We start from the raw sequence: 10,900 nt of genomic DNA, 5'->3' as shown, positions 1-10,900 counted from the left end.
ACACCTCACTGGTATTTGATAAAAAGGTGAAATCTCTGCTAAAATCTTGTGTTTTGAATCAACATTCATATAAACTAATTCATGTCATTTCAGTGAGTCATCATGGTTGTGCCCTGAGTCCTCTGTTGCTTCAGATGAGGCTGATCCCCATGGATTTACAAACACACAAATACATGTCATACACATTCAAGTCACTTGTTTTAGATAAATGCTTCTATTTTAATTCAGTTTTGGTCTTCATTGTAACTGATGTGCAGGGGGACATTGAGTGGTGGACCTCAGGAAGTCTGGCTACGGCCCTGCATGTAAGTACTTGTACTTGCATGGTTCCTACATGGTACTTACAAGGTACAACACTCTGAATTAGCTCCAGGAGCTGTGAAGAGTTATTTACTGAAACACTTTAAAGTAATTTTGTAATAAATATATATAAAATCTAGTCTCGTCAGACTTGTTTGCTGTGTTCGGCTCTAAGCAGATAAAAAATGCAACATGTTACCTAACAGCAGCTTCATCATCTTCCTCATCCACACTGACTGAACTCTAACTCTGAAAATGATAAATTCACTGACGCTTTTCTTCAATCTGCATTAAGAAGTAACCGACTGCTGCATAAGGTCAGACATGTACTGAATTCATCCACCTGAGTCACTGTCCCTGTAATGGTTCTTCCAGGAATTAGACCGAGCTCTCTGGTTTAGTCAAAGCTGTTTTCATAATTGGCTTTCTTCCTGACCGCGCCGAAGTCTTGTAAAAAGCTCTGGAGCGACTCTACGTTTATTGATCAGCATTTCAAACGCTCCGCTGTAACCAGGCAGACAGATTCTGCCCCTTCTGCCAAGATCACATTCAGAATATCAACCATAAATTAAAGGCTGAGCAGTCCGTGAAGGAATGCAGATCGCCCAGTGCTCTTCATGCCAGAGATTTAAAATCTGTTAGAGCTCAGAGTGTGTTAAAGGATGACTCTCAGCCACTGTTGCATCACTTTTAGCTCAACATTTATAAAACTGACTGAGTTACAACCAGTTTTTGGTTTGTGGTGGCCATCTTAAACTGGGTTGGCTCCAAAACTTAGGACTTTTCCACATGAGAACTTTATTTTTCCCCAAAGCAATCCAAAAAAGTGGACATAATGGACACTTTTCAGGCAGCGCAGCCAACGAGGGACGGCTCACGATGATCGAATCATATCAGGGTAAACTCGATATACACAGGTGTCAAACTTTTTAAAACTGTTCCCATTTCCCACATTTTTAACTATAAACTTGATTTATATTGTATGTTGTATGTTTTTTCCTTAAGGTTGGCTTTAGTGTTGTTGGCAGTTCAATAAAGTGATAAAACCTCTGTGACCTTCGATTATTTGGTGTATCAATAGCTTTTTATTCCATTTAAGGCTGCTGTTATTCATCAGCCCTGTCTGTTCACGGAAGCAACACGGCGTGAAAAGTTTCTGCTGCAGCTGAGAAACTTGCATCTGCAACACAAATGTAATCTGCATGTAATCTGCCATCTGTGATAACAATATTAATACAGAGCAGAGTCTGAAGCCAACAGAGGAACAGGCGGCATCGTGTGTCTCTATAAGAAACACGAACAGCTTCACTTACTCTGTAACTAGCACGCTATTATGTTAAAAATGAAACCTGAATGGCAGCGTGAGGAGAGGCTTTAATGCCAGCTGCAGGAATGACAAAGACAAACGATTAGAAGACAAAGAGCCGAGAAGAAAAGCAAGATAACAGCTGTTTGAAAAGACAAACTGAGTGGATAACAATGACTGGGGTAATTTTAGAAAGTAAATAAACTGACTGAGTACGAGAGGATAATGGCGGAATAAAGATTATTCGATTTAAAACACAATTCCTTCTCCTGTGTGCTGACTCAGGTAAAATGAAGCCAAAACAGGAACAACAGACACAACTGTTCTCCTTGGTCATAAAAAACTCAAAACAACCGATTTTTCTTTCAAAACATGAAGATAAATAAATAATACGGTGCAAAACCACCAAATAAGCTGTAATAAAGGAACCAGGCAGGCCGCTCGGGCTGATGAACCAATGAGATGAACGCCAGCGGAACATGAAGCTGAGTAATGATCCTAAATATGAATCTGACCTGAGATCTGTGCTCCGAGCCAACATCCTCACATTAACAGGCTCACTGTGGTCAACAACTGGTTCAGCATCTCTCAAACAGCTACAAACCAATATTATTGTTGAATTTAGCACTACTTACAGCAAAAAGTCCAACCCACACTGATATTTACGAACGCTGATTGTTGTTGGTGATTGATAATTATTACCTGTGATTTAAAATGATCCTGTAGAGAAAATAAAGAAAAAGTCAATCAGGGATGGGGGATATGAACCAACTGCTGGAACAAGTTTTCACCAAAAACTAAGAAGGGATTCATATCGCCCACCGTCTTGACGGAGTCATGGCCGAGTGGGGCTCTGGCGCTGCCGTCACCTTCATTAGCGTAATTCTCTAATTGATTTATCATCACCACTCCACCTCCGTGCCATATTTCAAACACACACAAGGATATTTCAAAGAGAGCGTCTCATTTCCATCGATGTGGCAGAGAAGACGGCCCACACGCCCGTGAGTGGAAGTAAAACTGTTCATTTTCAGGGCAGAGTTTGATTCGAAGGCTCTGAGGTAAAACCACGATCGCAGCCATGAGGAATGCCCCGACCGGCTGCGTGGAGACATGGATGGGGGGGGGGGATGTTGGGAAGTGGAAGTCTAATCACTTTCCAGAGAAAATCCGATGAGCTGGGCCTGCACCCCCTCCCTCCTCCTGTCCTCTTGTCTTAAACGAGCGTCTGTTCCACGAACCGCCACTGGCCGTCTGCCATCGGTAACCCGATGCAAATGACAATGTGCGGCCTCTTGAGCCTAATTGATTTAGCTTTCTCCCGGCCATTTAGAAGATGCCAAACAATATTCTGCTTGTTGTTTTGGCCAATTCGAGAAGTATATAAATAAAAAATTCTGCTCTAAATGGAGAGCTTTTGTCTTCCAGGTGACTGTGATAAATTGCCGGTTGAGGAGAGCCTGGAGCTTCAGTCGATGCTTCAAGTCTGGCTCAGAGTTTTCTTTATGTCTTGGAAACCTGTCTGAGTCTTGCAGACATTTCAGACGGGGATGGAGGTCCACCTTTCAGCGGGAGAATGACCCTACAGCCAGTGTTTGACAGTCCTGCCTCTGCTGGAGACGAGCTGGTGTCTCAAAATGAGCAAATCTTCTGTTGCTTTCAGTTTTAAGTGTTTGTGGTCAGGGGCCAGCTTTTAAAAATCACAGCCCACTTTCACGTGCACGGCTTGAAAACTGAAATCTTAGATGCACTTTATTTTGTTGTCCACCTCCGCCCACATCGCCCTCACATTTCCGATTTAATCTACTGGAGCACACTTCTGAAGTAACCATTTGGACCAGTTTTCAATAATTATTGTTACTTTTCAGATGTGTCCTGTCAGAGGACAGCTGAGACAGCTTGGAGACACCCGGAACAACTCTGGGACTATTCTGAGAGGAGATCTGTATAAATCTTTTGAACATGATCATGTTTAAACATGATTTGCTTTAAGCTTGTTGCTGTTTAGAAACCTCTGCAGAATGTTTTTAAGTAAGAAGCCTGCAGATCAATTTGGAGCCATTTAACCTTGTCATAATGAATTAAACGGGAAGCACTGAGCTGCAGCTCCGCTTCAGATACTCTTTTTATGTATCAACATCCTGCCGGTTCACATTATTCTCCTGTTTGTTCCTGTTTTCATCTAATGCATATAAATAAATACATGTCTGAGTCACTAAACAGTCTTTGCTGCTAACTTTTACGCAGTGAAAAGCACTGAGTCTATATAATAAACACATTATACGAGTGTCTGTGTGAATGGCTGAATAGGACACACGTTGTGAAGTCTGCTGCAGAACCTAGATGAGGTTAAAAAGTCAAAATATAAATGTGGGCGATCAGCTGTTTCATGTCTGAAGACGTAAACTTGTTGCCAGGATACCACAGATAATACAACAGCTAACAGCATCTGTAAAATCCGTCTCAGTCCCTACAGGAAAACACAGCTGTCCCTCCATCCCTCCACTCGTTTATCATCACGGTACTGACGGAGACGCTCGGCCGTTCTGTTTCCTTGATTCACCTGCGTCGAGACGTCCAGCCCATTCTTTACTGAACCAAACAAGACATAAAGTATTTTCACTAACCACACACTGACAGACACAAACATACATGTGTCTTCTCCATTTAAAGGCTCAGCAAGATGCAGAACCTTTAAAATCACAAACAAACAATTTATAAAACACACATCTGCCGTTTTTACCTGACTGTGTTTTATTTTGAAAACCACCTGTGCACACACGTTAGTCGTGCTTCTTGTCTTTGTTTACCTCCTCATCTGTAACCAGTTATTTGATTACAAATCTGTTTTATGTCTGTAAGCTTTGGGACAGTAACCCGTCTTTAAACATTCCATTCTCAGTAACCAGATCTTCTTCTCTTTCAGTTTCAGTACGTCAGCTACATGTCATGAACAAAGTGTTTTATTCGTCCAGATGTGGTTAAAGTAACGATGAGATGTTACCTGGTGTCTCCTCAAACCCGTGTCAAAGTCAGCGGCCCATTCTGGTTTAGAATCAGGACATCATGATGATTAAAGTCCCAGCTTGCTTTGTTTATTATTATTAGTTTTTGTTTTCCAGATAAACCATGGATGGATGGATGGATGGATGGATGGATGAACCAACAGACAAAAGAATGAAGCCTAAACCAGCAGGAACTGAGTTTGTTTTAATTAAACTTCTGCATATTTATCAGCTCTTTTGTCGTTTTAATTGTCTTTTTAAAGTTCTGAGTTTGATTGCAACAGAAGCAGGAATAAAGTGTATTTTTAAATGCGTGGAAAACACACACACAGATAAATGTCAATGGGCTGTGAGTGTGTGTGTGTGTGTGTGTGTGAGCAGGACAACTCCTCGCTCTGCCCTGCAGTTTATTCACTCGCTGCCTGATTGATGCCAGAAAAAAATCACCGTGGCCTTTCTCCACATCAGCCTCCCTTCATGCATGTCTGCAGACAATTAGCGGTGTCAGGACCGGTCTACGTGCTGGAGATGCTTCTCATTGTATCAAAGTCCAAATGTGACGAGGTCAGAACCAGGAGGAGGGGTTTGGGCAGGGCAGAAAGGTTTATTTCTAAACTAACTTTTAATATGAAATGTCTCCATCTGAAAGTGGGCGGGGTCACATCAATCACTGATTAATATCAGCTCTTAATAACAGTGTTAAATGTTACACCTTTGATTTGGTGGATCTCAGAGTCACTCCATGGTATGGTTCTTTGCAGATGGACATGCTGTTGGTGTTTCTACCGGGCCGCTGAGATCTAATTACAAGTGATTATTTCCATGCATAAGGAGACTCATTCTAATGCTGTTTGTGACCCAATGCAATTAGAGTTGTTGTGATTGGATCATGAAAGGCTCATTTTAATATCAGCCCAGAACCGGACCTCAGATGGACACACACACACACACACACACACACACACACGCTCCTAAAAGATCCAAATCAAAACTGTTGGTCTGATAATTGGTCATTTGCAGATTTCTTTATTCAAACTTGCAAATGTTTACAAACAGATAAAACCTAAAAATGTTTTCCTGCAGCTGCATCCATCTGAAACATGATTACAGCTCCAGATCATATCCAGTACTGGAGCAGAAACTGCTCTAACTACGCCGTCCTGAGGACATTTACTGGTTATAATAAAATTAAAAAGATGCACACAGTTACCTCCTGAAGTTATAAACAAATATGTTCAGAAATATACTAAATATCTAAAACAAACATAAGTTTAAACAGAAGGACTCTCTGTCTGAAGACAGAGAGCTGAAACTGAGTTGTTAAAGCTAAAAGAAGCTGCACTGAGCTAAAAGCTACAAGTAGCAAAAGGCTAGCTACAAGCTAAAATAACCAAAAAGTTAGCTAAAAACTTAAAGTTGCAAAATGCTAGCTAAAAGCTAAATGAGCCTAAAGGATAGCTAAAAGTAGTAAAACAGTAACTAGAAGCCAAAGGTAGAAAATGCTAAGTAAAAGCAGCAAAATGTTAGCTGAAAATTAAAAGAAGCAAAGGCTAGGTAGAAGCTATAAGTTGCAAAAGGCAAGCTAAAAGCTAAAAGTAGCATAAAAAGACCAAACAGAGCTGGTAACTGAAGCAGATTTAAAAGAGAAAGTTTTTGAAGGAACTGAAGGGATCTCCGTGTGTTTCTATGAAGGAAAATATTTGTAAATAAAGTTAAATATTTTGAAAAGTATAAAAGTATAAAAGAATGAGCCAAACGTTTTGATATGTGACCGACTAAATTAGCAGAAAGGTTGTGAAAGTAGATAGATTACAAAATAAAAAAACAGAAACAAGTGTGAATGCTGACTCAGCGTTCACACAGTTAGGAGCGGTTTAAAACATTTGCACAGTCGTTTCTTTCAGTTTATTCAAGATGTAATAACAAATAAAAAAGGTAATATGACCTGAGCAGCCTCCACGCTGCAGCCCCCCTCCCCTCATCCATAACTCCACCTGGTTCTGGTTCTGGTTCTGGTTCTGGACCTCAGACCTCAACCAGCGCTGACACAAAGAGGATCAGTCTGCTGTAAATTCACCCTCAGTAAGTGGATGTTCTGTAAGAAAACTTGGGCTTATTTCCACACCTATTTGAAGGCATTAAAGCTGCAATCAGCCTAAAAAGCTGCTGCTCGCCTCACATTACCACCGAGATCAAAGGGGGAGCATTTCCAAACGATTCGTATTCCAGAACCCGCTCAGCCGCTTCGTCTCCAGTGAAGATCCCGACTTACGGGTTGAGAATTAATCCAGCGAGGCAATAATGAGAATTAATTTTTTATGACTCTTGAAGCCAACGTTTGAAGCTGCAGACGTTCGGGAGCTCGGGGACCTTGACACGGGAGAACCGGGAGAACCGGGAACTGTTCCTGATAATTCTGAGAATGCTGAGTCAGCGTTTCACTCGCCCTTTCCTGTTTGGATGTTCTGGCGAACGTTCTTTTGCAATCCAACGACTTCTGCACACTTTGTGCTCATTTAACTAATGAAACACCAAAACTTTCAGCTCCATCGGATACAGGGAGGCTCTGACTCGTCTTCCAGTATCATAGATTTTAGACTTTTTTAATTATTTAACTTTATTTACAAAGACTTTCACCATAAAAATACACAGAGATCTCTTTAACATCTTTAAGAAGATTGTTCGCCAAGTTCTGCTTCAGTAGACCTGCTAGTTTTTATCATAATGCTACTTTTACTGAAGGTTTTGATCATTTTAACTAATTTTAGTTTTTAAAAATGGCTTTGCCTAATTTAGCTTTTAGCTTCTAATTTGCACATTTTACCTTCTAGCCACAATCTTGCTACATTTAGCTTTCAGCTACCATTTTGTTGCATTTAGCTTGACTTACAGTTTTGCAAATTTTAGCTTTAAATGACGCTTTTACTACATTTAGCTACTGTTTTGTTTTAACGTTTAGCTATGCTTTTGATAATGTTTAGCTTTTAGCTGCAGCTTTTCTAGATTTAGACTTTTCATACAGTTTTGCTGATTTTAGCTTCATTTCATCTTGTTTCAACTTGAAACGGTTCATTCAGCGCTCAGCATAAATCTGCAGTTTCTTTAGTTTTATTTGTTATTTTTAACAAGTTTCGATCGAAGCCGAAGCAGCAGATGGAGAGACAACATTCGTGTGAAAACAGTCCTCAGAGTAAAGACGTGACTCGAGGCCAACAGGAAAAGAAAAGACTTTCTCTGATTTTGTTTCAGTCGATGGGAGGTTAAGAAAAGATGGGAGGGTGATGAGAGCGAGCAGAGGAAATGTGTTTCCTGTCTGAGCACTTACTACAGCACTTCAGATCCTCACGTTCAGACCCACAGAGGTCCAGAACGGGGTCCTCTGAGACCCCCAGAGGCCAATTAAATCTGGACTGGAAACAATTCTCTGATTTATCTGATGACAGTAACTCACAGAATCTCTCAAACGTCTTTATCTCCAGTGCTTTTATTCATATTTACAGGATTGATGTTTCTGTCAGGCAAAGTGAGCACCTACCTCCTGCAGAAGTTTCACATCACATTCCTTCAATCAGTCCCACAGGAACGCTCAACTGATTGGCTTTCTTTTTTCAAAGAAATGCAATTAAAAACAAAGCTTTTAAGTGACAAGCTCGGAAACTAATTATCTCCACTTGTACAGCTTTAATAAAATCCACTCTGAGAGGAAAAGTTTCCAGGTTCTGGTCTGCCGTTGTCCTGACGGGCGTGTCTTTTTCCCTCCACGTCCTCAGACTGAAGGAGCAGCGGCGTCTCCTGCTCGCCGTTTAGCTCCGTCTCTCTCAGTTCCTCTCATCCTCTCGTCCTCAGACTGCTCCTTCCTCCTATTAGCTGCACTGACTGCAGCTTGTTGCTCAGCCGACGGCACCGAGGCATCTTCAGCGCTCACGCTCCGCTCCCTCCTGCTCACCGCCTCTCCCTCTCTCTCCTTCCCTCGCCTCATCAGAAACACATATGCCACATGCCAAGTATTCCAGGAATAGAGTCAAATATTTTCTGTTTCAGGATCTGCAGAGCCAGAAATGGAAATTAAAGGCCTAGCTTTCCCTGAAGGAATGCATATCGCCCGTTGTCAGAGATAAACGATGCAGCTGCAGCTTATTGGGTCAAACCTTGAAAACAACATTAGGAGCTGGTGTTCAGCTTGGAGCATGTGCTGTCAATGACTCTCACCTACTACCACACCTAACTGTAGCTCAGTGCCTGCAGAACTGGCCGAGGTCCAGCCATCTGTGTTAGCTGAAATCACTTTGCTGTAGTGGAAATCTAAAAGTTAATCACTGGTTAATGAGATATTTTGCTAACAGTACAGACAAATGAACACATAAGCGATGAAAACGTAAGCCTGGTTCTGTTCGGGTTCTGAGAATCCTGCCTGGGCAGCTGAACATTAAAGCTCCATCAGCTCTGATGTAACTTCAGGCCACAGGAGCCGAGCTCTGAACAAACCAACTCGCTCCCTTTGATCCGATCCGTCTCTTTGACAGTTTCCCGTCTTCAACGAGAACCTGGACGGGTTCCTGGATCACGTCAGGAGCTCCACATGTAGGAACCAAACTCCCAGAATTCCACTAGTCTTTTAACATCATGAACCACAATTAATGAAATCCTTACTTATTTTTGCAGTTTTCTTAGAAGAGTCGCTTGGCTTGAAGTTCTGGATTTAATGTCTTTTTTAAAAAACAAACAAAACAAAAAATCCGACACAAAAATCTGCTTTCGCTCCACAATAAATCCCACTGCATTCACTGAACCCTGTAAAAACATATTTCTGCCTGCAGCTGTGAACATTTCTTAAACACGACAAGAAAAACAGTTTTTGTGTTTTATTTATGAGCTAAACTAGTTTCACTTTTTGGATTATGCACCTCAGAACAGAAATGACTATAACTACTCATATTTGAATATATTCACTTAATTAATAAATTACTTTAGTTACATTAAAGATGTAAGTTTTAGAACAGGCTAATAGCTTATTCTTTAAGGTGTAAAAACATAAAAATCAAGAGTCAAAACTCGAATAAAACGCTCTTTCTGCCTGCACAGAAACAGGATTTTGTGTGTTGCTGCAGATGAATTTATTTATTATTATATATTTCATATTTAATGGATGTGAGAGCTCATCTGCACATAGAGATTTATAGTTTCTGTCAGAAAGATTATGATGGATTCGACCTTCCTCGCTGCTCTGGAAACATTCTGTTAGAAGAATGAAAGCATCACTTTGTTTTGACCAACGCTCGGGCAGAAAACGCTCTGCGACTCGTGGACGGTGACGTGACTTATGTCTCGTTAAAAAGCCATTAGCAGAACGGAGCAGCGGAGCTCAGACAACCTTTGGCCCCCGACAACAAAACCAACGTGCAAGATTAAACTCATTGGATCTGACAAAACGGAGCAAATACCAGGAAAACCACAACGTTTCTTTATGAATAAAATCCAACAAGTCGGAGATTTAGTTTTTTTTTCCAGGGTGATTATCTGAATCAAACTGTAAATAACAAACATGTTCATTAGAAACTGATGAGCTTCATGCAAAAAGTTAAAAAAAGTAAAATAAACTGGCAAATCCTTTTTTAATTGGTGCCTCTTCACAGGTTGGACGTTCAAACAAAGCAAACAAAAGATTACAGCTTGTTTATTTCCTGTTTATTGGGAGTAGATGTGCTCAGGACTCTGATATCTGAGCAGTTTGGCCCAAGTTTCTGAAAAACAAAGAGCTTAAAGAAAAATAACTCTTAACACTGAAAAATCAACCAAAGTTAATAAAGACTTTTAGTCTTCTTTGTTCATCCATCCATGAATCCTTTCCTTCCTACATCCATTTAGTCCTTCCTTCCTTCATTCATCCATCCATCCATCCCTTCCTTCTTCCATACATCCATCCAACCCTTCTTCCTTCAATCCCTCCATCCATCTATCCATCCATCCATCCATCCATCCACCCACCCATCCATCCATCCATCCATCCATCCATCTACCCATCCCTTCCTTCTTCCATCCATCCATCCAACCCTTCTCCTTCAATCCATCCATCCATCCATCCATCCATCCCTTCCTTCTTCCATACATCCATCCACCCACCAATCCATCCATCCATCCATCCATGCCTGAACAAGCAGAGTCAAACAGCCATCCATCCAACCTTTCCTTCTTCAATTCATCCCTCCATCCATCCATCCATCCATCCATCCATCCATGGGGTAGCAGCCTAAGTAGTAGGGAGACCCAGACTTCCCTCTCCCCAGCCACT

General features: G+C 41.2%; 1 protein-coding gene across 5 annotated transcripts in view; it reads right to left on the bottom strand.

Moving 5' to 3' along the window:
- LOC108244537 (protein unc-13 homolog B) overlaps positions 1 to 10,900 on the bottom strand; it is a 133,321-nt gene that overhangs the window by 61,112 nt on the left and 61,309 nt on the right. Inside the window, exon 1 of one of the 5 annotated variants that reach the window (XM_017430825.3) lies at positions 8,147 to 8,507. The exons of 2 other annotated variants lie outside the window; for them this stretch is intronic. The gene's annotated coding sequence lies outside the window, so the exon portion shown is untranslated. Of the gene's footprint in view, positions 1 to 8,146; positions 8,508 to 10,900 lie in introns of those variants that run through there. 2 more of the 5 variants (XM_037974832.1, XM_037974833.1) reach the window with 2 other exon arrangements.

The sequence above is a fragment of the Kryptolebias marmoratus genome, linkage group LG1, assembly GCF_001649575.2.
Source record: "Kryptolebias marmoratus isolate JLee-2015 linkage group LG1, ASM164957v2, whole genome shotgun sequence".
NCBI classification, from domain to species: Eukaryota; Metazoa; Chordata; class Actinopteri; order Cyprinodontiformes; family Rivulidae; genus Kryptolebias; species Kryptolebias marmoratus.
This window is presented reverse-complemented; position numbering and strand designations above follow the sequence as displayed.